We start from the raw sequence: 27,937 nt of genomic DNA on the forward strand, positions 1-27,937 counted from the left end.
AGGTAAGGGTAGAGCAGATTAGTGTGTATGAATACTTGTGTTTGTTGGCTTGACCAATGAATTGCGTTGGTCTTTACCGGGTGTTTGTTAGAATTTCTGGAGTGTAATTCTTGCTTTGGTAACATGAGATGCAAGTTCAGGAATGGTGTTCTAGCACCGTCGCCCCCAGGACAGCACTGGTACTCAAGTGTGTCCTTCTCTGGGAGAGTAGCGACCATTTCTAATTCATCTCTGTGTCCAGGTTCTAGCCTAGGACACTCTGCAATTTTAAAGCACCTTGTCAGTTGGACAGTCTCCTGTATGACAGACAAGGACACTCAAGTTAAGTGACTTTCCTAAGGGCTAGCAAGACACAGAGCTAGGATTTGAGGCCAAGGCTTTGGACTCCAGAGCGCACCTAACTGCCATCAGAGGGAGTCACTCTTTACCCATTTGTTGAATGAATCAAACACAGCACCAGAAACTGTCAGGTATTGATTAAGGAAAGAGGAAATTGACATTTGCTGACACTGTGCTTTACAGGTGAGGGGACTGAGCCTTAAAGAGCCGAGTAGATAACCTACCACCCGAGAAGGGACATGCCGCCCCTGACCCTCCTCCTCCCGTCCCCAAGGGGGCAGGAGCATTCCCCCTGAATCAGTGGAGCTGTGTTCATGTTCGGGGAGAACCCAGACTCTCTTGCTGCCCATCATCTTTGAATCATCTGAGCTGGTCCGAGCCAGCTCACAGGGTAGCCTAGGACACACTTCCTAATACTAGGCTAGATTCAAGCAGTGGTCAGCCACCGCCTCATTGGGTGCCTAGAAAACCCGATCCTTTTGGTTTTTGTGGGCACAGTACACCTTGATGCTGACTTTTGTCATGCCCCACATGTTTATTATTGTATTAACAAATCAGTGAGTTAGAGAAGTTACTGCAGAAGAATTAAAGCATCGTTAACAAAATGGTACAACCTGCCTTGTTATTCTCTAGTAATGGCCGACCTGTGAAGTATTTACATGGATGAAAGCTGAAAGGCGACCAGTGGGTGTCATTCAGCTGTACGCTGGAACGGTCTTCCTAGAGAGTCCATCATGCCTTAAAACTATTGTTGATTCAATGTCATTCCCATCCTTCTCTGTGATAAGTTCACCACGTAAAGTTACTAAGTATAAATTTACAAAAAAATGATTCTCTCAAATCATGATTGTACTTTCCCCCGTGACTCCAAGCTTCAGAAAGGAATACTAACCATTACAGTAATCCTGGGGCACATCTGGGGAGTGGGCTTGAACTGACAGAATACAGTGGGGGGCGGGGGGGCTGGTGACGTCTCTCAGAGGCTTAAACACAGAGGAGAGAAATGGTCCATCACTTGCTGTTTCAATCCTTGACTAGGCTGGTTTGCTAATGGTAATGCTTTTCATAAGTCAGTGTAATTATTCTAGAAATAGTCATAATCACGAATATATATATTATATGTATATAAAATAAAATCTGTTTGATGAGGGATTTTGTCTGTCCTGCTCACGATGGATCCCCAGGCCCTAAAGTGTTAACTGGTACATAACTGACCCTTGAGAAGTGTTTACTGAACAAAAGAAGGAATCTTAAAAATCTCTGACCCACCCTGTGGTAATTAAACTGTACCACGATTACCCCAACTGTGTAAGTGTCAGACACCTGGGGACCCATGTTGCTTCAGCAGGTACACACACACACACAGACACACACACACACACACACACGACCCCGTGTTTCATCATCCTGGGACAGTTACGAGGCTGGACGGAAACCCACAGCATGTGTACAATTTCTCGTCACCCCACCATTTAAACTGGTTGGAAAACCATGAACGCTCACCTATTTAAATTTTAAATTACTTTGAAGTGATAGGAAACATCAAATGAGAATTGCAAATGAGGATATTTGTTTCTTAGAAGAAGTAGAATTAATGCTTTAGGATAAAATTAATTGGTTTCAATTTCAGAAATAGAGTTGAACTATTGTATACATTTCTTTTAAAATTCCTCCTTACTCTGCCCTACCATATTAATAGGTAAACCAATAAAAATTGCGTATGTGATGACAAAATATAACAACAAAATATAAAAATATAATGACAATAAAGTCACATTACTGTTTTCTGTTATTGATAGCCTGATGATACCTTTCACCTATTGTTTGTTGTTGGCATTAGAAATCTGAGTTCTGAAACACAACTGGTGGAAAAATTGTGACACTTTACCTTTAAATGAAAATAAGTGTTATTATTTTTAAAAAAATCAGAATTTCACAGTCCAAAACTTTTCTTGACTGAGAAACTCAAAGGTATATGATCTGAGTTTAGTTTCTCGGGGCTTACATAGAAGGGCCATCCTAATTCCAGAAAAAAAAAAAAAATATATATATATATATATTTTTGCTTGTCAGGTAGCTTGTATACAGTTTTAGATTAAAAACTGATTAATAAACATAAAAGCTTTGCAGATTCTCAGCGAGTGTTTTGAGGGCTTATGTTGAAAGGCTGACAACTAATTATAAAAGCTTGCCCGGACTAATCAATTACTCTGAACATTAGGAGCCTTACACACGTCAACGTGGGAATTAGATCTCCCTGAAGTGACGTACGAAAATCGTGAGTCTAAAGCATTCTATTGTGAAATGTGAAGGCACAGCAGTCTTAATATGTTAGTGAAACCCCTTCCAAATAGTGAACTTTTATGTGTACCTTAGACACATAAAATACTTTTTCTCCCCTTTGAGTCCTAGTTTTGCAATTTGTTGTATGGTTTTACAATGACAAATGTGGGCCAAACAGTTTACGCCATACATGGTATCCTGGAGCAAAGCATCTGTGATGGTCTCACAACCACCACAAAAAAATCATGTTTTGTACTTTAGGGAACTTTCAGAATTGCATAGATAAATAGGATCATAAATTCTATAACGCGAACACATTAATCTTTTAAAAAGTGCGTCTCTCGTATCCCAAGTCTGTTTTCAGCATCTCTCTCGCAATCCAGAGATTTTCCTAGACTAACAGTAACAGAAATGTCGTCGCCAGATGAGCTTTCGGGGAGCAGTTGTCTGTCATGCTGCCATACGTGCTGTTCTCTCCAATGAGATCTCTCTGTCTCTGGCATTCAGGGGAAAAGCAAGCTCTTGAATAGATTTAAACCATAGGAAAAGCAGAAATAGACGCAGCCAGACACCTGCTGACAAACAGTGACAAATCCCACCGCCACCGCCGTGACCCTCAGTTAGTCAGGATTTAATTAAGGGCGTAATTAAGTCAGTGGAACAGAACACTAATGAGTGGTTTTTTTAATACGGGTAATTACACGTAAAAATACAAAGTGTGATGGAGGCCTAAATATGTCATTAAAATGAACAGTGGAGAGTAACAGAGTGCTAAGTATGCCTCTCCTGTTGCTGTTAACAAAAAAAAAAAAAAAAGTTGACCGTGTCTTGGGTTGAATAATAATACTCAGTCAAGTTCATGTGGGCTTCACGCTGGGAACATTTGTTATTCTAATTTTGCAACAATAAGCGGCTGTGTGCATTGAGATCCTGTTTCCAACACGGGTTACATTGGCTTTGAACTCTTTCTGCATCTAGCATTTTGTCCAACTGCAAATGAGCAATTAAGGGCCTGTTTGCAAGTACTGGGCTTCCCATGGATGGGCCTGGGGAGGTGTCCCTCTGAGCTGCGGGATGTGGACAGATGTGGCAGGCTGGCCTCACTGACTAATGCAGAGTGAGCTTCCATTCTAGAAGGTCCTTTGATTCGATCCCTGCTTTAGGCACTACTATAACCCACAGGACTGTCTGCCAACGGGGAGACACCACAGAGGAAGGGTACAGATGACGGAAATAAAGGTGGGACATTTTCAAATATGAACATGAGACTCTTAGGTCAGAAGCCGGAAGGACTCAGAGAAGCACAGATCCTCAGTGATTGAAAAGATGCCAGTGTGGGTTGGGGCCTGCCCCCCTGCGGGAATTTTATCTCAGGGTCCCCCCAGCTGGAGGCGTGACATCCTCAGCAACCTTTTTACCCATCTGTCAAGGCAACAAGTGGACAAGCGGACTCTCTCACTGCTGACACTCTGCATTCAACACTCTATGTAAACTAGTGATTCTAAAGCTTTCCGTTACAAAAGGTATGAGATTTTTTCCTGCAGGGACTAAACACACCTGTGCAACCTTTCTGACCAGTGCTTGGCAGTATTCTCGAGGAAAAGGGAAGACCGTCTTTATAATCCCATATATTCATCAATGACACATACCGTATCCATAGTAACATATAATGGTACATAGCATTCCCAGGACCAGCGGTCAGAACTGCGTCCTCCTCCTGAGGGCGGGGCTTGATTGTCTGAATAAGGGTTGTCATCTGCATGCTTGGTAAATGCCATGTGGAACTGTGTGCTGTCACTCCTCAGTGTCTCTCATTCAGAAATTAAATTCCTAGTATCAATTGGTTGCCTAATCTTGACTTCTTAGACAGACCAATGTACCTGGGATGCTCATGGAAGGTTTCCCCAAAGCCATTCAGGACAAGAATTCCACCCTCAGAATTCTGACATTTCAGACAGCGCTCTGAGCATTCGCCAAACTCAAGGTCCGCGGAACACACAAGAACTCGAAAGCAAACTAACCTTTTGTTTAGGATCATGAGTTCACAAAGCTCTTTTTTCCTTAACGCTCACCATGAAAATCCACATTCTATCTCTGACAAGGCTAAAACATCACGGTTATCAGGAATCTTAACTCGAAGATTTCCTATCTACACACCTGGAACCAGGGTCAGTAATTTCAGAACACTGACACGTGGAGGCATATTGGGGTTCCTGACGCTTGATGAATATCGGATCTCTGGCCGTCAAGGGGCCTGGCTTAGCCACTTAGCCTTTTCCAGTTTGGGGCTGCAGTACAGCTTTTCAGAGGCCGCACAAGGTTCATTCAAGAGACTGCTTCCATTAATCTAGTGACCAGTCCAATTCATTTGTGACAGTTGAGCCAGCGGACACATTTCTGGGTTGCATTGCCCAGTGGTCCTGGCAAATCAATCTTCGGTCTCTGTGGAAAGCATCTTTTTCCAACTGTCTATTCACCCCCACTCCCGAATCCCCTCAAACTTTCAGAGCACAGGCATAGAACAGAGTAAGCCATCTGGTAACCGCTTAGGGGAAGCAAAAGAGTTAGGAAGTCAATGGCTGTCCGGTGGTATCTATCTCCTTCTGGGTGAAAGCGACTTTGAAACCAGTACCGCCCTGACTGACACGCGTGGTCTGATTCCCGAAGTCCCTTTCACCCCCTTTTGGGGGGTAAGGCCATGCTTATCAAGTTATGTATGAATGGAAGTGTCTCTCATCTCCCCCAGCCTCCTGGGGGATGAGCGTTCAAAAGGAACTACTAAAATAGCAGCAACAAAAATCCAGCCGCCTGCCAGCAGGCCTGCACATATCCCATTCTTACAGGCCTGCGGAAGGTTGGAGAGCTCAGCAAAATTTTTATGTACGGGAGCAGGCCCAAGGAAAACTCACACGCCATAACCAATTGTGGACAGAGGGTCATCTATCAGCAGACAAATGCAGGAGCTCCAGAATGCCTCTCCTCAAATGAAATAATATATCTTTGAAAGCCAATGCCCGTTTTAGGCCCGAGGCCCATATATCAAGCCTGAGAGGCTTGTGGAATCGCTCCAGGGCCATTAACCTTCCACCTGTTCCCCCTTGTCCTTCAGGACGAGACCCTGCCCTTGGTTTTACTCCCGTCCTCTGTTCATCTTCCGACAGAGTGTAAATGTAAAACAGCCGGCCTGTGAAATAACTCAAAGGCAATGGACCAGGGGCAGGTTACAAATCTCTGCCACTGGCACTGTGACTTATGCAGGCAGTTTGTCACACATGAGCCAGGTGACCTCTGTGACATAACAGAGAAAAATAGCGCCGGAGATCAAAGATGGGCTTCGGCTCGCTCTGAGTAACTTGCCCCACGGAGGGAGCGGGTTATCTGGTACCCCAGGACGCCCCGATACCGGGGACATCTGTGCCAGTGAAACAGAGAAGGCAGGCGGGGTTCCCTCATTGCAGTCACTTCTCCCAAGCATTGGGGGCTTTCCTGTAACATCAGAAATCCAATTTCTGTTTTCTTGATACTGCCTTATGCTTGGAAATGCCAGAAATAGGCAATATAAGTCTCTCTAATTTGACCCTAATACAAGAGAAATGTACAGAATTCGAAAAATGTGAAAATGAGCCCATGAAGAATTTGTTAGATTGAAAACACAGGAGCTACAGTTGGGAAGGTAAAGAGAAAGTTTTACTATAGCTTCCACCTTTGCTCCGTGAAAGAAGTGGTTTGTTAGACTTTTTTGAGACTTGCACTCTTCATTAAAGTAGTCACACGTTTCATTCTCTCTTATGTGCAGAAAGAAATGAGAGTAACTAAAGAATCAAATGAGACCTTGTGCATGAAAGTACTTTAAAAAGTGCAAAGCTTTCTCCAAATGATATTAGAATTTAGGAAAATCATAATTATTCATGGTTTAATGAATGGCTTAAAAAACAAAAAACAACAACAAAAACACCCCAGAGATGTGCACTGGAAGGATATATGTAGACTGGGAGGAAATTAACATTTAAATATTCTTAAATCTGAATTAGAGTTAATTTCTAGTTTGTATATGTATTACTGAAATGACTGTTTTCTCCATTATTTTGCGTCTCCCAGTATTCTGTGTTGGGTCCCGAAAATGAACGAGGCCTGAGACAGTCATCCCCAGGCCATTAGCTCTGTGATAGGGGCAGCTCATTTTGAACTTTTCATAAATGAATTTTTCATAAATGGACCACCGAGTAAGAGATGCCGGAGCACCTTACTTTATTTGTTTCCTGTCTAAAGCAAGGACGCTAGCTGAGTCATCGGGACACCCGTGGCGTCCTGAACTCTAGCCCTGCACACAGAATCTCTTTCAAGTGCTATCCTGGTCTTCAGCTGGCCAACTTGTGTGTGTTTTCGTTCTCCAAGCATGCCCATACCAGTGTCAACTTTCTACCATGTGGAAGTGTTAGGAAATAAAAATAATCAGCGTCAGAAATAATTAGAAACTTTTCTTGCTAAAGTTTGGAGCAATTAAAAAATTCCTGCTTCAATCTATCCAGCAATGTGAAGATACCAACCTTTTAACAGTCACAGGGATCTTAGCCTGGGACCACCCTGGGCTTCAAGGGGTCTGGGAAGCCCCAGGATTTCATGCAAAATTTTCTGTCTACGCATTTTCCCTGGAGGATTAATCACCGCTTTCGTCAGATGTGCCAAGGTGTTTGCCAGCCAAAGAAGTCACGGACAGTGAATGCTAGAAGGCAGCGTGAGGTCCTAAAAGTTATCACCAAACTAGAATCAGAAACTGCGCATGTCTGAAAGGATGCTAGAGGCCACCCAGCCTGACCCGTCCTCTCGCAGAAATAAAGGAGGAGGAGCACGCGGGAGCCAGACGCCACAATTTATCAGGAGGGCAGTGGGCCTGGCACGCCAGCCTCTGGCTTCCGAATCCAGGACTCTCCCCACAGCACGTGGCGCCAACCTTTCCTTTGTTGTTTAAAAATCAGATTTTGTTCATGTGCCTTAAAATAATTTTTTCTGGGATACAGAAACCTTCGTGCAAGAGACATCTATGTATTTAATAGAAGACAAGACATTTTACAATTAATGGCCTGAGGCATCTGTTGTTATGAAGAAACATTAAAAAAAATCTTTCATTTGTGGATTAAAATTTGTTTTTTTATAAGAACAGCACTCGAACGATGGAGAGTGTGCCTTGAATTCATGTTAGGTTTTCTTCCTGAAAAACATGGTCGTGGGGGCCTGATGTTTAGGTAGTTTTATTCTACCAGTTTCCTTGAGAGCACATTTTAAACTTCTCTATAAATTAATATTTAATTTGCCCAGATAAATCCATGGTCTCTTACAGTAAGTATGAGTTAGTGGTTGATCCTTTATAATATTCATGAAAATTTCAAACCAGGATCATGCCATGCTGCCTATCTCCAACAAATATTTCCACTGAATGTTTGACTATTTTGAATTCTCTCTCCAAATTATTAACAAAATAAAAAATAACTAAATTATTAACAAAAATACTAAGCAGGGCTTGTCATTCATTTGTCTATATTCTCAGATACCTATTTTCAGTAAACCACCGAATATGCTCACTCCTTTCAGAAGGAAATGCTTGACACGCCCCCCCCCCCAAAAGAAAGAAAACAAAAAGGAATAGATACTCTAATAGTTAAGTTATCCTAAAATGTTTAATCCACTAATGTTCTAGGATTTAAAACAAATAAAATATGGTCAGCCTGCAGCCAAAAAAAAAAAAAAAAAAAAATTCCTGGGCATGAATCACCGCTTACATTCTTTTCCATCCACAAACAATTTCGTTTTGGAACATTGCCACATAGTATCGACAGTGACAACAAATGGCATTGTCCCGGGGACATCTGTTTCCGACTCCTACACTGATACTTAGCAGTGAGTCGGTCTTCACAAGTTGCTGAGCCACAAAGGAACTGGAAATCGCTGGTACGCTGAGGTTTTATTATTGGAACACAGGAAAACTTTATCACCATGCTGGGAAGTTCTGTATCTTTTGAAATATTGGAACCGGGGTTATGTTAGCACATTAAACCATGCGGAAGGCTACTTCTGAAGAAAAGAGAGAGAAAAAATTGTTTCTTGTCTATTATGTCCTTGGGTTGAGGTTCCCACTCAATCTTCATATAACTTCCTCACCCACCCTCAGCTGAAAACTATTTTGTTTTTTAAAGATGTTATTGAGTGGAGTTTCTTGTTCACATTGAAAGAACCAAATACCAAAGACATTCTTCTAAGCCAAACATGATAAATAAACACTATTGTTTCTTAACCAAAAAAAAAAAAAAAAATCAAATGAAACCAGAAGGGCTTTTTTTATATACAATTGTGTCTTTTCTAAAGTCAAACTACCATGCTTATAAATTCTCTGAAAACCTGGCAGCCAGGGCTAATAAAGACTCCTGACTGGAATACCCTCAGCTTAGTCCAAAGTGACACAAGGAGGAAGGCAAAGAGATTCTGGGAGAAAAGCCAGTATGAAGGGGTCAAACGGGGAGGGGGCCACTGACACGGGCCTGGGACTTGCGCCTCTGCCACTGAACGTGGGCTACAAAGGGCCACAGGTCCTGCTGGCCCATCAATAACCACTCAAGTGCCCAGATCAGAGTTCTGCTCTGTTTATACTCCTCTGTGCGGCATTTATTCTCACAGGCAATAAGGGGAGGGAAAGTTACAGTGGTAATTCTAAACCTGCGTCCACTCCAAGCATTTGCCTACTCTAAATTAATTTGTGTGGTGGGTGAAGCAGAAAAGGCTCCTCTCCTTTTTTTGTGGTTAAAAATAGAATCTCTTATATTGCTGGAAGGGGTGGGGGTGGGGGTGGGGTGTGTGTGCAGTCAGCGTCTGACTTGCATGTAATTTTAAAATGTTTCATTCTAAAACGGTATTGGGACATAGTCCATTAATATGCTGTTTACCTTGTTTCACATTGCACACAGTAGGCCTTCCAAAAATATCTGTTGAATAAATCATGAAATGAAATAACCATAGAGCTGTCTGGCTTAAGACAGGAACATAATGCATTTCTACTGGGGAGGGAGAATTCTAGTACTTATTCTGTCTAGAAGGTGATGACGTCTTTTACCAATACATGTATGGTTTGTGAATAATTTATGGTTTAACAAATGAGCTACTTATTACTAAATACCCCCACATCCTCATAATTTCCTATCCTGAAAATCACCAAAAAACACGACTATTTTAAAAATAATTACTATCATTACTACTTATGGGAAAATACATCTGAATTTGGAGAAGTTATTTTTTCTTCATTTGATTCTGCTCTATACTGATAAAAACACAACAAAACAAAAGTACTTGAAATTTGTGTTTCTCTCACTTTTAACTACAGTTTTACAATCAGTTCTTGAATGATGGCCCTCCTTATTAGTTACCAAAACAGAAAAATATCTACTAAACCATCGGAAATTAGGAGTAGATCTGTGATATTCATGCACGTTTCCTTTTGCCCTAAAAACGAGGTGAAACAGAAACATGTCCTGTGTGTTACGCAGTCTGCGTGTTGTGTGTGCTGCTTCCCAGCTCACGTTTTGTCACGCCCTTGGCCCTCACAGGGGCCTGGCACAATCAGCCGTCGTGGGCATTTGCATGCCTTTTTGACGAGCCGTCCTTCCAGACTGAGTTGGTTCAAATGGTGCCCCTGTCAGGTTTTCCCTGGTGCCCCTCCAGACAGAGTAGCTCTGCGCACGCGCACACACACACACACACACACACACACACACACGCGTGCGCACACACACACACACACACCCATCATCCCTGTGACACGTGCTTTGTAAATTCTAATCACCTCTTCACAAGTCTGCCCCCTCTGGTATTTTTATTTACTTTGTATCCCGACTGCTTAGCGTTGTGCCTGGAATATCGGGGGCTCAATTATGTTTGCTGCATTCTTCAGTCAGCAAACAGTGTGGCTCAGGATCTGTACACAGAGATAGATGGAGAGATGACACCGGGGTACATATGCTATAGGGACAGGGATAGTATAGGGATAGGGACAGGGATAGTATAGGGATAGGGATAGGGATAGTATAGGGATGGGTGTAGGCACCACGTTTCCCCGAAAATAAGACCGGGTCTTACATTCAGTTTGGCTCCAAAAGACGCTTAGGGCTTATGTTCAGGGGATGTCCTCCTGAAAGATCGTGGTAGGGCTTATTTTCCGGGAAACACAGTAGATGGATATAAATATAGAGAAGATCCAGGGGTAGGGATAGGCATAGATAGATGATACAGAGTCAGAGACCGAGAATGAACTAGAGATGCTACAGGTGTCCTTACAGATATAGGGAGGGGGACATGGAGATGAGATAGCCACAAATGCCTGGACCCAAGTCACCCAGTTCCCCGGGGGCTCGGGCGAAAGGGAGACCTGACTCCTGGCCTGGATGTCCACTGCCCCCCTCCCCCCACCCCCAGCTGCATTAACTGACCCTCTCTGGGTGTAACCTGGTAATAACTAAGTAACCGAACAAAAAGGCAGCAATCAGTGCTGATTTTAGTAAGGAAGTAAAGATAAAATTCTTCCTCACACCTTGTGTCCTCCAGAGGAAATGTCGGCCTGCCAATTTGACAAACATGCCAGTAAAAGAATTTCCTTGGCAAACAGACAGCATGGAAATGTCCTTTTTAAAAATCAATTAACCCCCTAAATTCATGAGCTTGCTAGAAACATTTCCTATGCCGTGGAATACAAGGCTCAGCAAGATGCTGCCCCCTTTCTATTTCTGGAATCTTCTTTTGTTCACACATGCTAATAATAGGGGCCCGAGCTGGGGGCTATTTATAGCCCCTAAGGCAGCCCGACTCTGCGAACACTTCATTCATTTACACTTCCTGTGTTTGTTATTCCCTTACCTTTTTGGCAATTAAAAGTGTTCCTCCAAGAATTTATTTAGTAACAAATCACCTGTAAATAGCTTTTCTTTTAATATATGAAAGCCTATATTTAGACTCAATAAAATATTTTACTCCCATTTCCGATGAACTAAAAACAGATTTCAATGGGGGGAAGGGGTATACAACTGTTTTCTTTCCAAATTTTATATGAAATTGTTCTTATTTGACCTTCAGGTGTTTTGATTACCAGAATCCCACTTTCTGTGGTGGACCATGCATTCTCATTACTCAAACTTTGTCTTTTGATAATGATGCAAAATCGACATAGAGCTAATCCATGAGGAATTTATTAATCAACAGACTGTCACTCAAAAATATAGCAATAAAAATACGATTGCTATGTAATATGGTTAGACAATGTAATGTCTAAAAATGCCTCTTCTTACCCTCCCATCCCTTCAAATTGCTTGCTGGAGTTCAGTGTTTCTGTAAGTGGTTCCACCTAGGAATTCCCTTTGAAGCCAATGAGTTTTCTAGAATAAGAAGCATCCAAACTCAGAAAGATCAATTTCTGCCAGATTTACTTCGCTCTTCCTGTAATTTGAGTTTTGAAAAGTGAGTTTGACCCTGTCCCTTTCTAAGTATTTCCTTGTGAAGAAGTCCTATCAGAGATGAATTATCGTCTTTCGCCTTATCGAAGGCAACACGACCCAAAGGCAGCTCTGTCCAACACCAGCCAGCCCGCATCCCTGGAGCCCTCCATGGCCCAGAATGCTCCAACCGCAAGGTCAGGCTCATTTCTGCGCATCTATGTGGAAACCACCAATTGTTCAGACTTTTAGAAAACGAGATCTGCTAAATATTATACTTGGCTCTGTGTCGGCGTGAGAGGCTGAGGTGGTCTGGCTCCCGTGGTCTCACTCAGCTCTGCTTTTCATCACAACTCCCAAATCCAGGAGAAGGGAGACAATCCAGTGTTGTTTTATCAGAGAAATAGTCAGCTATTAATTAGAGCGTTCAACCTCCACTGCTCTCTTTTAATGAAAGTATTTTGTACTCTGCTCGAAAGCTGATCAAACTGAGAAAGTCAGGAAAAGTGGGAGCAATTATATAAACATTTATTCACCAGTTCTCACGATGAGGTAACCTCACAGCTAGATTTGCCCGACACTCAAATGTATTAAAACAACGGACTTTGGGTACCGCCGTTTTAAGTGTCATTTCGATGTGTTTACCTAACATTTTGTTTTGATAAAGTTAAAGCGAAATCTATATTCCTCCCCTCAGAAACCTTTGTAAAATAGTGCCCCCGTGCAGGCAAGATCTAAGCTAATTATTGATATATTAGCTTAGTTATAGCTAAGACCTAATAATTACTTATCGATATATAGTTTCCTGCCTCCTGAGGTGAAGTGAGATTGGGTGTAAAGCTGTAGGTAAACCCAAACTGCCAAAGCACGGGAAGCAGCATTTTCTGGAGATTAGTGCCTCTCTCGGAACGTGTCTCCCATGGTAGGTGTTTCGTACTTAGGAATCCAAGAACACTAATCAGTGTTCTGCAAATGAGATGACTGATCCCCAAATTCTCCCCAGTCAGCCCCATTGGTGACTAGTGCCTACTCCAAGAAGAAAGGCGCCAAAAGACCATCTCCTAAAAGGATAGGAGGTTGGGGGAAAGTAGGTCATTTTGTCCTCATTGCGAAAGATAAATTCGTCTCACTGTCTCTTATAAAGAACGCCAACGTGCTTCTGTGAGTCCCTACCCATTCTTCCCGCGTTCTCCCTTGACAGCTTGCACACACAGAGGGCGCCATCACTGCTCCCATTCACACACACCTGACCAGGTGGGGTATGTCCTCCCAGAGCCCAGCTCTGACTCAAGCTTCCTTACACATTCCCTCGGTTCTTTGAACAGACTTTCTACTCAGTGTTAGTGAGGATGCAGGAGTAGTTGGTAAAATCTGATGGATCAGTCTATTAAAGGATATTCTTGGCTCCATCAAGCATCAGACACTCCAAAATAGGACTCACAGAGCTTGCAAGGTGCCTTCTCTCTCCACCTGAATTACTCCCCACACGAAAGATTAAGAAAAGCCAAGCCCACGGCCTAATGCAGAAGGGGCTCCACTGTGCATTCATTTAAGCAGCACAGTCCCACTGCTCACCACCAACAGGAAAGTAGATGCCCATGAAAACTGCCTAAAACCCTGTACTGAACTCCTCCCTTGGTCCCCTGTACAAGTGGTGTATCTTCCTGCTTTATTGAGGTATAGCTGACATATAAAATTGCAAGATACTTAAAGTGTACATCATGGGGATTTGATGGATGTTGTGAATGGACCCCACCATCCAGCTCGTTAACACAACCACCTCACACTTTGTTTTTTTGATGAGAACATTTATGTTCCTCTCCTGTACTTTTGTATCAGTCATCCTACCTCACAAATGAAAAGTAAGCGAGAAATGCACTTCATTTATCTAACAATATTGGAAGTGAGTAAAACTCACTTTTAAAAAGCTTACTTGAAAAAAATGTTAAAATGCATTTTCTCAACAAAAAATATTTACTATAAATAAATACAATAAATAACTTTCTCAAAGCCTTTTAAGTTTATGTTGAGCTTTGAGCTCTTGAGTGGAAGGTCTGCATCAGAATATTCTCTGACACCCCATTTTCAAGCCGACTAGAGTCCAGCTGAGAGGTAACCACTCATGCATGGACGTGTGTATAGTATGGAGACATATTTAGGGATTACCTTCCAGTGTTTCTCTTACATAGTCACTTAAGTATGGCAAGACTGAGTAAATAAAATCAAACAGGAAATGTGAGATGACTTAATAGTTTCTGATGTGATTCTTCTTAAGAATAGAAAAATTGAATTCCTGTAATATGAAGAACCACCCCCCCACCTTTATAACATGTCTCCTAATCTTATCTTAGGACACCCCTCTTTTTTCTGAGATCACTTGTGAACCTGTGTCTACATAAAGTACTATTGTTATTGAAGTGTATTAATTCTTTACGAGTCCTTTATCAGAACTGAAATAGAACTTCCAGAACTTTCCACTTCCACTTGTGTAATATGCATGTTGGACGTTTCTTAGGGTAAGGAGAGTGGAGTAGAATTGATGGGACCATGTGGTGTCGGCCAGTCGGGGCGGTGAGCAGGGGGCATGGATGAGGCGGGAGAGCCAGAACGTGTCAGTACTGCTACAGAAGCTGAGTTTTGCTCATGGAAAAGTTATGTCTTTAGTCAATGGGCACATCTGCCTTGATTGCCCCTGGCCAATGAGACATTATTTTTAGAAAGAAAGAAAGTTCGTCAAAGTGTCTGAGCTTATCATCTGTTCTATTCAAGTTGGATGGACTGTACTACAATCCCATTCGATGACACTTAGAACCATTATCATCCATGTAGAGTGTCAGCTTTATTCTCACCGCCCTCCTCACCCCAATGATACTCTACACAGGAAATACCATAACGGGCCTGCAAGTCAGAAGCAATTTTACCTAAAACTAGTGAGCTTGAATTTCAGAAACCTTCCCACGGACAGCCACATCCTAGGCTGAGAGGCTCCAAGCATTGTATATGCACGAGGTCTAACCGTTTCGTATAAAAGAGAAGATAGGTTTTTGCATTCTGTTTCCTCAAGATCTTCTGAAATGGCATAAACTTCAAGGTCCACAAAGTCGGAACCAGTCTCTGCTGCAAGTGAACCCTGACAGGCTAATAAGTGAGCTGGCAAGACGTATTTTCAACTGCAAAGGTAGTAGACAGAATGATATCAGGTGTTTTTTTTTTTCAACGCCTGGAGTAAATGAAGTAAGGTACTCGGTAGTGGGAGACCAAGTCCTTTTGGAATATGGGAGATTTAAGACTTATCCCAGATAAAACACTCATTATTAGCAGAGGTATTGATTCTGGCGTATATGACACATTCGTGCTCATCTAGAATAAGCTCCTGGATTTGTTTGATAATCCAAACACGGCCCACTGCTCTGCGTTGCAGGGAGAGAAGCTTTGGAAAAACTGTGGCTTGGATATCCTGTGTTATTACAGAAAAGAGAGTTGAAAAGATTCTTAAAAGAACAACAAAGATAACTAAGGGATTGGAGCCAAGGCTTAGAAAGACCATTTTGAATAACTAGCAATTTTATCCTCATCAACAGGACTATGAAAAAAAACAAACTGGTCTGTCAGGGCATTGATTCAAACTTTGGGTCAAATTCTTCTATAGAATCCATACTGAAGTAAGAAAAGTACTTCTACAGATAATTTCTACACTTCTAACAAAGGGATCCAAAGCTCCCCTCTTCCTTTAGGCCAGAGCCAATCTCAGAACAGGGGAGTCTTGGGGGAACAAGCAGCACATGTTCTCGGCAGGAATCTCCCTGGGCACCTTCTGATTGAGTTTGCAGCCTGGTCAGTTTGTGTCAGCACAGTGGTCCAGTCTTAACTGGACTCCTCAGCCTCAGTTACTGAAACACGTTTGGACCCTTTACACACAATTTCTGGGTTTTCGTGTAGCTAAAAGTCAACGAGTAATCATAGAAAAGGTTAGAATCGAGTGAAGGGGGACTTCAGGTTTCGGGTCCCTTGGCAGATCCAGAGGGAATGACACACAGGGTTCGAGCTGCACATACATTCCTGGTCTGCCCGCCTCTCCCCATCTCCACGCCAGGCCTCCTCCCTTTGTCGCCTCCTTTCAGCCCATTCCCACCTGCAGCCTGGGCATCATTTCTTATCCTGACAACATGATGGAGCCACGCCCCTGCTTCCAAGCCTCCTGTGGTTTCCTGTCCCAACCGGAACAAAACCGAAGCCCAGGTGAGCTGGACCTGGTCAAACTCTTGGACTTTACTTACCCAGAGCCACTATTTTCTCTGTCACGGATTTCCATGCACGCTGACTTTCCTCGTGTTTCTTGGAAATCCCAAGCCAGTTTCTACCTCAGGGTCTTTGCACTTGCTTCCCCTGTACCCGGGTGTCCGTATCTCCAGGTTTCTCTTTCCTGCTATTTAGATTTCAGTTCAGGTGTCAGCTCTGCTTATCAGTCTCCTCTGAACCCCTGTAACGGCTTCCGCCCTCCCCACGCCATCTCTCACCTGTGTCCCATCAGGTCACGTTATCATTATTATATTGGTCAATATGCTCCACTCCCACTCGAACATGCGCACCAATGAAAGCAGTGTCCGTGTTGACCTTGTTCAGCCCCGTATCCCGAGCGAGACCAGGACTTGGCAGAGTGGGTTTTGAATTAACATGTGTGGAATGAGTGGATGAATAATTCATCAGGTTGCAGGTGGGACTCGGGAACAAATCATTTCAAAAGCTATGTGGTCACTGTACATGCACTGGATTAGACAGCGCTCCACCCCCCCAACACACACACACACACACACACACACACACACACGTGTATGTATTCAGTTGGTGCAAGAGTAATTGCAGTTTAAAAGGTTAAAAAAATTTGCAGAAAGCAGTTACTTTTGCACCCACCGAATAAACTAGAAGGTTGGTTTGGTGCTGTTAAATCAATGACTGAAATAAACAGCAGATCAGATTGAGGTTAAAACGGGGGGTGGGGGCGAAGCCTTTCTAGTTAAAAAGTATGTTATACTGAAGACACTTGAAAACACTACAGCTGTGTCAATGAAACATGAAACAAGGACCTCGAATACGTAAGTTTACCTGCAAGGAAAAGTCCTACTGGAAACAGTAAGAGAAATAGTCCAGTATGTAAAACATACCAGCTCCATGCCTGGTCTGCAACAACAGTGAAGTCAAGCAGTGTGTGTGTGCACGTACACATACGTGTACACACACTGGAATGCACGTGCCACTAACCATTGGCAGACGCGGGCCAACCTGCACCCAAACCAGACTGTGACACGACGTGACGGCCGCATGCCCAGTAGTCACTGTTACATTCCAGCCCCTCTGGGTCCTCTTGGTCTTGAACAAAATCCATATAGAAGGAAGTTCTGTACGTGACCCCGCTCGGCTGCCCAGCTTTCCCTGCCTCTTCTCCTTACGCACGCGCCCTTGCAGGCCTAGGAATTGCTCACAGTTCCCAGGGGTACATGTCAGTACCTCTGGGTTTCTGCACGCTGTCTGCTAGGAACGCCTCCTGACCCCTCACTCCCACCTGTCCATCTGGCCCACGCTCCTGCTCACCCCCTCGGCTGGCCGGCTCCCCCAAAGTGCTCACACTGCATTCTGGGCAAACCCCTGTCTGTGTCTCTCTCTCTCTCTTTCTCTCTCTCTCTCTCTCTTAGTTGTTATTAGCACAGGGCCACATTCTCAGAGGCTGGCTTGTGTCAGCGCGAATGGAATTGCGTTTCTCAGTTAAAGTATAGGCTTAAGCATTAGTGCCCGCACAGCCGGGGTCGTCTGCGTGCCTGTCACAAGTCCTGCAGGATTCCCAAGTGGGGGTTTGCCATCTAGTGCCTCACCCACAGCAGGGCGCTCTGGTTTAAGTGAGAACTGATGTCAAGTGAAGACTGCTTCCGTCTTTATCTCCAGGAACTTAGAGTGGACACTGACACACAGTAGGAACTCAGGAAACTTTGGGTGAATGAGCTAGGGAACAAGTGAATTAGTAAATGAATAAAACCCGAATCGGGCCTGATCTAGGTCACCACTGGCCATTTACACTGGGAGTGCCTCAGGGGCTGCTTGAGCATGGGTTTCAGCCCTGACGAAAAATGCCACCTCTGGTGAGAAGCAGGCAGAGAGTGTCCTGATCCTTCCTTTTCAGAAGCTAAAGCCTCAGATAGACCCACCCAAGTATGTGATGGGCACGAAGGTCTGTGTTCAAGACGGCAACATTTCAGGGACAGTGTCAGCGAAGTGACTCCCAGTGGTCAGGGAAGCTCTTTCCAAAACATCCGGAGCCCCAGATCCCAGTGTACGAGTGCAAACTACGAATGAGTTGAAAGGAAGTTATTCCCCCCAAAAGTGAGGGTTCTTATTTGCACTGCAGATACTTGATGTGATTTGAATGCCAGCAGTAACATCACTGTGGCCAGGCACCCTCCCACCCCTTAATTTACTTGCCCGACAGATCCAGAGCGCTTTTCTCCTCCAAAGCTGGAGCAAGACTCAATTACAGTACACAGAAATGTGTTTGCTAGCAAACACCGCAGTTAGCGTGAAGGGCCCGTTACAGCCTGGCGCTGTCAGCCGCAGAGCTGTGCTTTCATTCACTGTGTAAGAACTATAATTGAAAGGACACCGTGAGAGCCGCCTTTCATCAGTTCCACGAGCGACTCGTCCTGCTTTGATAAGGGCACGGGGAACATCTAAGGCACTTCAAGCCACCCAATTACATTTGATTAGCAAGTCAAAATAATAGAACCGCTTTTCATCACCCAAAGGAAAACTTTTGAAGAATTCTGTTGCCAACACTCTGCACAAACACTAATCTGTGTCATTATTTTACAAGGGGAAATGTAATATGTAATGAGTTGTGTGTGTTTTTTCTTTAATTAGGAGATAAGCAAAGCCTCTTACGCATTGCAACTTTAGATCAAACAAGCAGAACCGTGAAGATAGGACGTGTGTGGTAAAGACCCATTTGTGGTGATTTCAGAGTAGGCAGGATACGGGGGTCAAAGTAAAACCACGGGCCTTCGAATGAACCAATGGTTCAGAGAACACGTCTGAAAACAGGCTACGTACGCAGAACCCTGGGACAGACACCCAGGACTGGCCAGGGACAACTCTTTGGGACCCAAGACCTACGTGTGCACGATTCTTTTCTAGCCAATGAGTGTGTGTGCCTGCAGAGAATCAGAAACACTAATTACAAAGTCATTTAAAGCATCATGCTGAGAATTTTCAGAGTACCAAGAGCAGACATTTAATGTTGCTGCAAAGTAAAGACAAGACGTCTACGTGCTGCCGTTACCGCTGAGGGGTTCGTCTCTCTCCTTTAAGTCTTTAATTCAACATGTCTCCAGGGTCTCCTGTGTTTCATTCCCATAAAAATGTGTTTTTAATTTAAATGAAATAATTATACTGCTCTCCCAGGTAAAGCATTGTGTAAACAGGGTATTTAGAAATGCGATCATCAGTGAGGTGGTCTTGCTGGAGACGAAAAACCAACACTGTGCATGGTTGATGAAAGGCCAGTGACATCCACGCTCCCAAAATGAAAGGCAGAGATCAGGGGGAGGTGACATTCTGCCTTGCAGTGCTCTTATTGCACAATGAAGGGTGGACTTTAGACCCATTGGCCAATTATTCCATCTGCTGTGTAAAGAAAAAGCATTCTTACAGAATTAGAAGTCGGATCAGGTTTGGGTGTAAAGTTAATCCCGATGTTGCGTAATCTTAGGGACATTTCTAAATATGTAGGCTTCTGTGGTTTTCTTTCAGTTTTCTGGGAGAAAGGGGCAGCAGCAGTGCCCGGAGCCCCATGCACGTCAGACTCCCATTTTCCTCACAGGTGTTGGCTCTTCCTTCAGAGTCCACCATACGTGGGAATGTCCACATGGGTCCCAGTGGGTCAAAAACATGGTGTTGGAACATGGTCTCCAAGGAGAAAGGTAGCAGTGAAGACAGCCCTGGTGACCGTTTGCGGGACTGTGGAGACATGGCCACACGCCTGAAGAAGTGCCCCACCACCCACAGATGCCCTGCAAACTGTCTGAAGGTGAGGGGAGGCTTTCCAAGTTGTTCCCGTGCGGGCGTTCCATGGGATGCACTCACGCTCACCTGGCTGAGCCCGCAGCCTCAGGATTTTGTCTTGCTCGTGACTCCTGGAGCTGAGCTGATGCCCCAGGAGGAGACCCCGCGTGGGCGCCCCTGCTCAGGACAGAAGTTACCTCCACTGCAGACCGCGCTTCCGGGGGCCCATCTGCCCACCGTCTGCCTGGCCCTGGCTGTGAATCCTCACACCTGCACACGTCAGGCTGCCCTCAGCCCACCACACTTCACTTGCCACGGAAAATGCCAAATGCCGACACAGCTAATGACTGGGGGGCAGCCCCGGGGTCCCTGAGGCCACACAGCTGTAGGAAGCGATGCTTCCAGATGCCTCCGGGAAGCCTGGGGCATAATAAGGGAGGGGAAGAAAAGCAGGTGGAGGAAAAAGGGAGTCTGGACAGCGAGACAAGGAGGGGTGGAGGTGGGGGGCAGTGGAGAAAATCAGGAAAATGATGCAGGAGGTCCGAGCATGTCAGAGCAGCCGGCCCGGCCCCAGGCCACTGGCTGCCCAAGCTCCGCCTGGCGTTCGCAGCACACAGAAGGGCAGAGGGAATTGGGACACTGAGGGAAGGCCCAGCTGCTGGAATCGGTGAGCCAGCATGTGTCCTCGTCCCGAGTGTGGGTGGCATTCCTGGGTGAGAGAGGAATGTTCTTCTCGTGAAGAACAGACGAAACGCCCAATTTCTATGCAGTCATTCTGCAAATGGATGTTGAGCCCTCTAAGATTTGTATGATCTACTTCCCAAGAAGTAGGAGAATAAGTCAGAGCCAAGTCATCCTTCACTTACCCTGGAAAATAAAAGACCTACTTTATACCTTGTAGGTTCAGAGGGCAAAGTCCTTCAAAGTGTGCGGAGGGGTGTCACCCATGAGTCATGTCGTCAGGGTTTTTTACCCATTCCCTGACTGTGTGTGACAGTGAATGCCATTCACAGACAGGGCCCAGGGACTCGGGGCCTCACGGAGTCCCACCCCTCCCACACTGACAAGGGAAGCGAATGCAGGCAGACCTTCCGTAAGATCTGGGGCAACTGTGTGCCCTGCTGGGCAAGTACAAGGACTGGGCTAAGTACGGGGGCGGGGGCCCTCATTATTCTCAGCAAGCAGGCACATACTGCTTCTAAGCAACAAACGGACCAAATCTCCTGCTGATACTGTGGGAGCTGCTGGGGGGGCACTGGATGGGCAGGGGTGGGGAGAGTCTACCCAGGTGTTCTTCTATTGGGGGACCCCACTGCCACTGCCCACTGCCTGCTTCATTCTATGCCCCCCCCACCCCCCCAGTTACAGCCTGGTTCTGCAAATGAAGGCTTCGGAGCTCTGTCACCAAGGACACACCCTGGTCCCCTTCCCAGGGGAAGGACTTAGCTGCTCCCTACTCGTTTCCTACAATGTCCTTCTCTAATTAAGAAAAGGAAGAATTTGCATTTCCTTGGGCCCATTTAAGATCACTGCCCTGTGCATTTGAGGAGACAAAGGAGCTTTAAGACCTGCTGTGAAGGGTGCTGAGGGTCCCGTGACAAGGAAACTGTCACCCAGGACTTGCCACTTTTCCAAAGACCGCCATGTCTGTGTGTGTTCTGATGGCAGCACCGCCACACATTAGCTGTGTGACCCAGGACAAATTGGCATGCGTCTGGGCCTTGGGACGCGGACTCGTGTGTGCACTGCGGATGGTAATGCCCACCGCGCAGGAGTAGGGGGAATTAAATGAGATAACACATGTGGCGCACTTAACAATTGTCTGACTCATAGCTAAGGCTCAATTAATGGCAGCAGCTATTATTATCGTCTATTGTCTGAGCTCTGCAGCCTCGGGAAAATGGAAGTGCTTTCTGCTGACCCTGACCCTCCTAAACTCTCCCCTATTAACATAGGCCAAGCCTGGGGAGGGGGTGGTGTTACCTCCTGAGGCCTTTTTCACCACGTCCCTCTTTTCTCCCCATCTTTCTCATTCCCACTTGCTCCCCTGATCCCAAACTGACGTAAGTGTGTTGGTTAATTTTGCTGGTGCTAACAGATTATTTGACTGGTTTGGTTGAAAAACTAGTTAGCAAACTTTTACTAAGCAATGGGCCGCTGCAGCCCTCAGCAGGAGAAGCGGTGGGTGGATGCGTCCCCTGGGAAGAGTGTCATGACAGCAGCGGTCTGAGGCTGTTACAGTCACTTGTCAGCACAGGGACGCCTTCTGCCACACTCCCCTCGCAGGGCTGTGTCCTCAGGGCCCAGCCAGAAAAGGGCCTGAAGGCTCCAACAGAGGTGACCTCCGCTCCCCTTCACCAGCTGACCTTGAGGGGAGCAAAGACAGTGATGGTTCCCGCCTTCTCTGTTCATATTCAGATGCCTGGCAATGGCCAAGCCAGTTAAACTCTGGTTTCTGGGTGTGGCTGGCTAGTCCCAGGCTCTCCCCATGGCCTCGTAGATAACAAATAGGTTAATAGGAACAGGAAGCTTACCGGGTGTGTGAACAAGAGAACCCCGTAGGAAGCTGTGGACATGCTCCTGACACTCCTACCAATGAGCCCCGCTTCCCCTGGAGGACATGGTCATGGAAACCACTGGGACTGGCCATCCCAGAGCCAAGAGCGGGAAGTCAGAGTCTAACCAGGTCTGCAAAAGCATAGTCCCTGAAAGAAGCAAATGTAATCCTTGAGGGAAAGAGCCAGAGTGCACAGCAGCCGCCGGGAATCTCGTGACTCCCATGACATGGCTGGAAAGGACCGCGTGCAGACAACGTCTTTGCAGTCAGGTGGGCATTTTCACCTGCCCCCAAAGAACCATTTTGCACAAATGGTATTGACCGAGAAGAGCTGACTTGTCCAGGGGATGGTGCACACTAAAATAGTGGATTCCTGAGTCAGTAAAACACGGACGCAAAAACACATGTACAGCAAGTAAGGCCAGAATAACAGAAACTCTCAACACGACCAACCAGACCGCAAGCCGCTGTGTCCAACCTCTGCCTGGAGACGGCAGAGAAGCGAAAGCCTGATACCCAGAGAGCATCGAGTCAAACCTGCCAGCTCCCACGTTCTCTCCAAACTCACAAGGACACGAGGGCGTCCACACTCATTCCAGAGGCAGAGGAGCCAGGGTCTGGCTTCCTCTCAGCCTGCCTGGAGTGCACTTGCTGTGTTCTGCCATCTTGTCGGAGGAGTTGGTGAGAGGGTGATGGGTGTTTTCACCTGCCTTCAGAGGCAAACACTTCTCCCTTCCTGATGGGATGTTCTCTGAAGTTCACACCTGCTTCTCAGCTCCTTCTGGGACTAACCACTTTGCATCCAGAGAGGGAAAAACACAGAGCAATGAGGGGCCCGACTGTGCCTTTGAGACGCCACGTCAGCATGTAGGGGTGCTGGGGCTGGACCCTGATTCTCGGGCAAGGGCCAAGGAGAGCAGGATGGCAGGTGAATGTGGGACATGCACACACACAACAAGGGTGGAGAAAGCTTATGAAGGAATAAGCTTAGAATTGGGGGCAGACCCAGGTAAGTCTCAGACTGGATGGCAGAGGGGAGCTAGGGCTTGGGGAAAGGGATCTGGAATGTTAAAAAGAAAGAAAGAAAACTGCTCAGAAAGCCTCTGCAACCCGTCAGAGACAAAGGGGCACTTCCTCCCACCCCAGCCTCTGCACTTCAGAGAAAAATGTGCTTAAAACTGGCCTCGGCGGGGCCGAATTCCTCTGGCACAATCTCCCCAAGTCTCTGAGACCTATTTTCCACAGAAACGCTAGTTATGTATTTCAGTCAGAATTAATTTAATTTTTTTGTTTGTTTTTGTATTCCTCCTTGTATCAGAAGCATTCGTGGAGGGGAGGATCTTCTCTACCCGTTCCCAGCGTCCTCTCAGGACATCTGGTCTCGTGATGAGATCAAATAGATGGTGCAGATTCATTAGTGGGTCAATGAAGTGGGAATTCCTTTCTCCCTGCTCTGGTTTGTGCGAGTCAGGGCCCAGATGAGAGAGAAATCATGGCAAGAACAAGCACAGTCTTCCTGACTCACAGAGACTCTCTCAGCAGTGTGTGTGTGGGGGGGGGTGGGGACGGGGGTCCTGAATTTGCCCATCTCCAAAATCACAAGGACAAAGTCAAGAGTCCAGGCCTTTGTCAGACAGGTTCGGGTTAAAGATTAGGAGGTGCGTTGAACGGAAGGGTGTATCTCAGAAAGCATTCCTAATATTTTGATTAGTGGCCCGTCTATCACCCAGCACAATCCAGCATTCTCTTCCTGCCTGTTTTCACAAACATTCGTAAACCGTAACCCACGCTAGCCATGGCGGCAACACGCAGAAGCCAGGATACCCCCAAGTGCAGCCAGAAAGCTGGCGGGTAGACCCGCTCTGAATGACCCCCGCCAGTGGCCAGAAAGAATTACCAGAGCTTCTAAAGCGACTCATTCGCTTCTGGAGGCTGGACTTGGACAAAATCTGTCTCGCCGATCACCAGTGATTTAGTAATTGATGGCAGTGATGGATTTCTGACAACCCAGGGGTTTGCTTTAGCCTCACTGGAGTCAAAGGTTATAGGGTCCACGTGCGTGTGTATGGGGTGGGGCTGGGGGGGGGGCTGGACCTGAATCTACCAGTCCCCGAGCTGCCACTCAACAGCTGGGTAATCTTGGCAAGTCATGCGCCCTCTCCTGCCTCAGTTTCTCCATCTGTAAAAGCAGGAGGCAGGGTCAAGGCATCTCCACCCGCCCTCCCAGTTCTGGAAAATCTGTGCTGCTAGGACAAGAGTGTCTGGAGGCTACGTGCTGTTTCAGAGTACTGGTTCCTCTTGGGCCGGAGATCAGAACTGGCCCCCTCAGGGGCAGAGGAAAACAAGCAGCTCACTTCTACAGATGTCCTCTAGCTGTCTTCCCCCATCACCTTCCTCTGACATTGCATTTTATACATGAATATACCATCTTTCCCTCCCTTTTTCTGTTCCTGTGCAATTTCTCAAGCTGCAAATTGGGGAGCCCTAATTTCCTTTCTCATTCTAGTCTTTTGAACGAGAACCACAATACCTCTTTTACACCTTGTAAATATGTAGAAACACAAACAATCCCCCCACAATTCCTCTGGCCCTCTGTTTCCTTAAATAGTCAACAAATGGAATCCATGTTTTCTTTCATACACGGCAGAGAACATAACGTGTCCGGGGAGCGTGAGCAAGAGGTCATTTGCAAAATTGCCTTATTATCCTATTACTTTCCAGGAGCAAATATGTGACTTTTCCTCTCGGGGTGGTGCAGTTATAAACGATCTGCCCTGTTCGTCTGTCTCTCGGTGGCTAATTTGCTGTGAAGTTAGAAGAAAGACACAAACGTTTAACGCGGAAGCATGCATTTCCCCAGGTCCCCACGCTTGCAGGGACATAGCGTGAGGATGGGCTGTGGGCTTCAGGGCTCTTGGAGGCCACGCCAGGAGGTAGGGGCTTGTGGAGTGGCAGGTGGGCAGCACCCGGGGATGGCCCCAAAAGCATCACTGGAGCAGCGGCCACAGGGCTGCTGCTGCTCATGCCTAAATAGTCAGATCAACGCAGTGTGGCACGACCAGAAAGTTTGAAAAAACCATGAAATAAATTAAACTGAAGCAGAATAGAAAATATCAGAGTGGGTGGCATGGAGAAGGTCGTGTACTGCCTAGTGAAACTTTGGTTCAGTTGTGCGTGCGTGCATGCGTGAGATGCGTTTGGTACTCCAAGTTCTAGTGCAAAATAAGTTTCGTATTGCAGGTCATAGTTAAAAAACTGTGGCCTTGGAGAAATATACTGCGACGCACATATCTCAATGCTAGCTTCAAAGCAACTTTATAAAAAAAGGAAAAGGAATTCTTCCAAATGGGAAAGTCACCTCACAACTCTGTGTTTAAACTATTTCTAAGTTATCCTGAATTCTACTTTTCCTCCTCTGAAAAATAATTGAATTGAATCACGCCTTTCAACGTAAGCCTGAGGCAAACTGAGGCGACATCAATCTGTCTTTCTTGGGGCCCCGCCCCCTTCTGCAGGTACCCCCAGTGGTTTGTACTTTCCCTTTCCTTTTTAAATTATAGTCTCACGAAAGACTGACAAATGCATTACACAACAATGTAAATGACTGGTGACACTTTAACATGCCCGTTCCCAAAGGTACTTGTATTTCAGCCAAATATTAAAGCTTCTGACCTATAAAAGAGTCTCATAGAATTTCGCTACAGGGGGAAGAACAGAGAAATTTGGAGAAAGAGTGTTTTCCCAGTACTCGACTTTCCACCGTAGTGATCCATATTCCCTCTGTAAGGTTCCTTTTTACATAAAATAATGTGCAGGGTCCTGGCGTCTGAAGATTTGTGAAATGCAACTTCAGCGTCTTTATTTCTTTTAATAGTTATTTATGAAACCGTCTTCTCCTGAAGTCTTTGACAGGAAATATTTCTGTCTTACTCAACTTTGTATCCATTTTATGCCCAACTTACTGCCGGGCAAGTCTGAGGTCCTGAACCAGTGGTGACTGTTTATTATACAATCGTGCTACTACAGCACATGTAGGGACATTGTTTCCCAACAACAACTGCATGCTTTTTCCTGAATATGAGAGTATTTTTGTAAAGTCTCCACACACTTGTCATAAACAGTAATAATAACCACTTTAAAAGAGCACCGATGTATTGAGTATCATCCATGCTAGGCTCCCGGTACTGGCCTCATTTATTTCTTGCTAAACCTCAATAGAAGTATTGTTACTCCCTCCACACCCTGCCCTCTAAACATCACATAAACAGTTTTACAGATGAGAAAACTCCTCGGATTGACAGCCCGCCCATAAGACACAGGTATTAAAGTGGCGAAGGCCGAATTCAAATCCAGTCCATCTCACAGGAAAGGCTCTGCTTTCCCCGTTTTGATATTTCCTGACCTTTCAATTGTACTTAAATTGTCATTTTCATTTTCATTTTCAAAAAGCTCATCTGTTCTCTTAAAGACAAAGTTGTGAGTGTGAGAACACCAGGAAAGTTTTTGTGGCTTTCTGTTTTCATGACAAAGACCCTGATTATCACAGATGGTGACACACTCGGAAACGCAGTGGCCTAAGGGTGCTAACTCAGCAGCCTGACATCCCGGCTTCGGCCACCTTCCCCTGTAGCACTAAGGGACGTGAGAGAGAAAAGCAGTATGCTGGGGTCTGTTCACTGAGTTGGATCTGTTCAGATAACTTTCTCCTTTCCATGAACAAATAGCAGCGCTTCATTGCTTAATCGTCTCTAGTCCATCTACAGTTTTTAACAAAAAAACCCTTTAAACAAAAAGTCTGCTTTCTACTGTCCTCCTCTCAGATTTAAAAATCTCCCCCAACGGTCCAAGGGGATCAGAGATGGCGAATATTAAGCAGGCACATCGCCCCCTCTTCCTTCCTCCCCACGCCCCCACCCCCACGACAGCAAAAGGAAGACATTGATTTTGTAACAGATACACTTAGAAATCAAATCCAGAATCCACGTTTGTTTTCAAGACAAAGAATGAAACCACCGACTACCAAGTGTGGTTGGTGTGATAGCCACTCTGCAATTCCCAACGTCTATATGACTTTCCCAAATTAATTCAGGCTTAAGTTTCAGGAAATAAAATAATGATGCAGTTAAACAGAGACCCTTCTACAAACAAGCACTGTGTTTACCATGTATTAGTGCATTAAAATCAACGATAGACACAGGTTACCTAAAACCCGAGCCCAGCAGACTGGCCCCCAGCCCTTGCCAAT

At 45.4% G+C, this 27,937-nt stretch overlaps 1 protein-coding gene across 1 annotated transcript in view; it reads right to left on the bottom strand.

Moving 5' to 3' along the window:
* NR5A2 (nuclear receptor subfamily 5 group A member 2) overlaps window positions 1-27,937 on the bottom strand; it is a 91,390-nt gene that overhangs the window by 54,227 nt on the left and 9,226 nt on the right. The window lies entirely within an intron of this gene.

This window comes from Rhinolophus hipposideros, assembly GCF_964194185.1.
Source record: "Rhinolophus hipposideros genome assembly, chromosome: 26".
NCBI lineage: Eukaryota > Metazoa > Chordata > Mammalia > Chiroptera > Rhinolophidae > Rhinolophus > Rhinolophus hipposideros.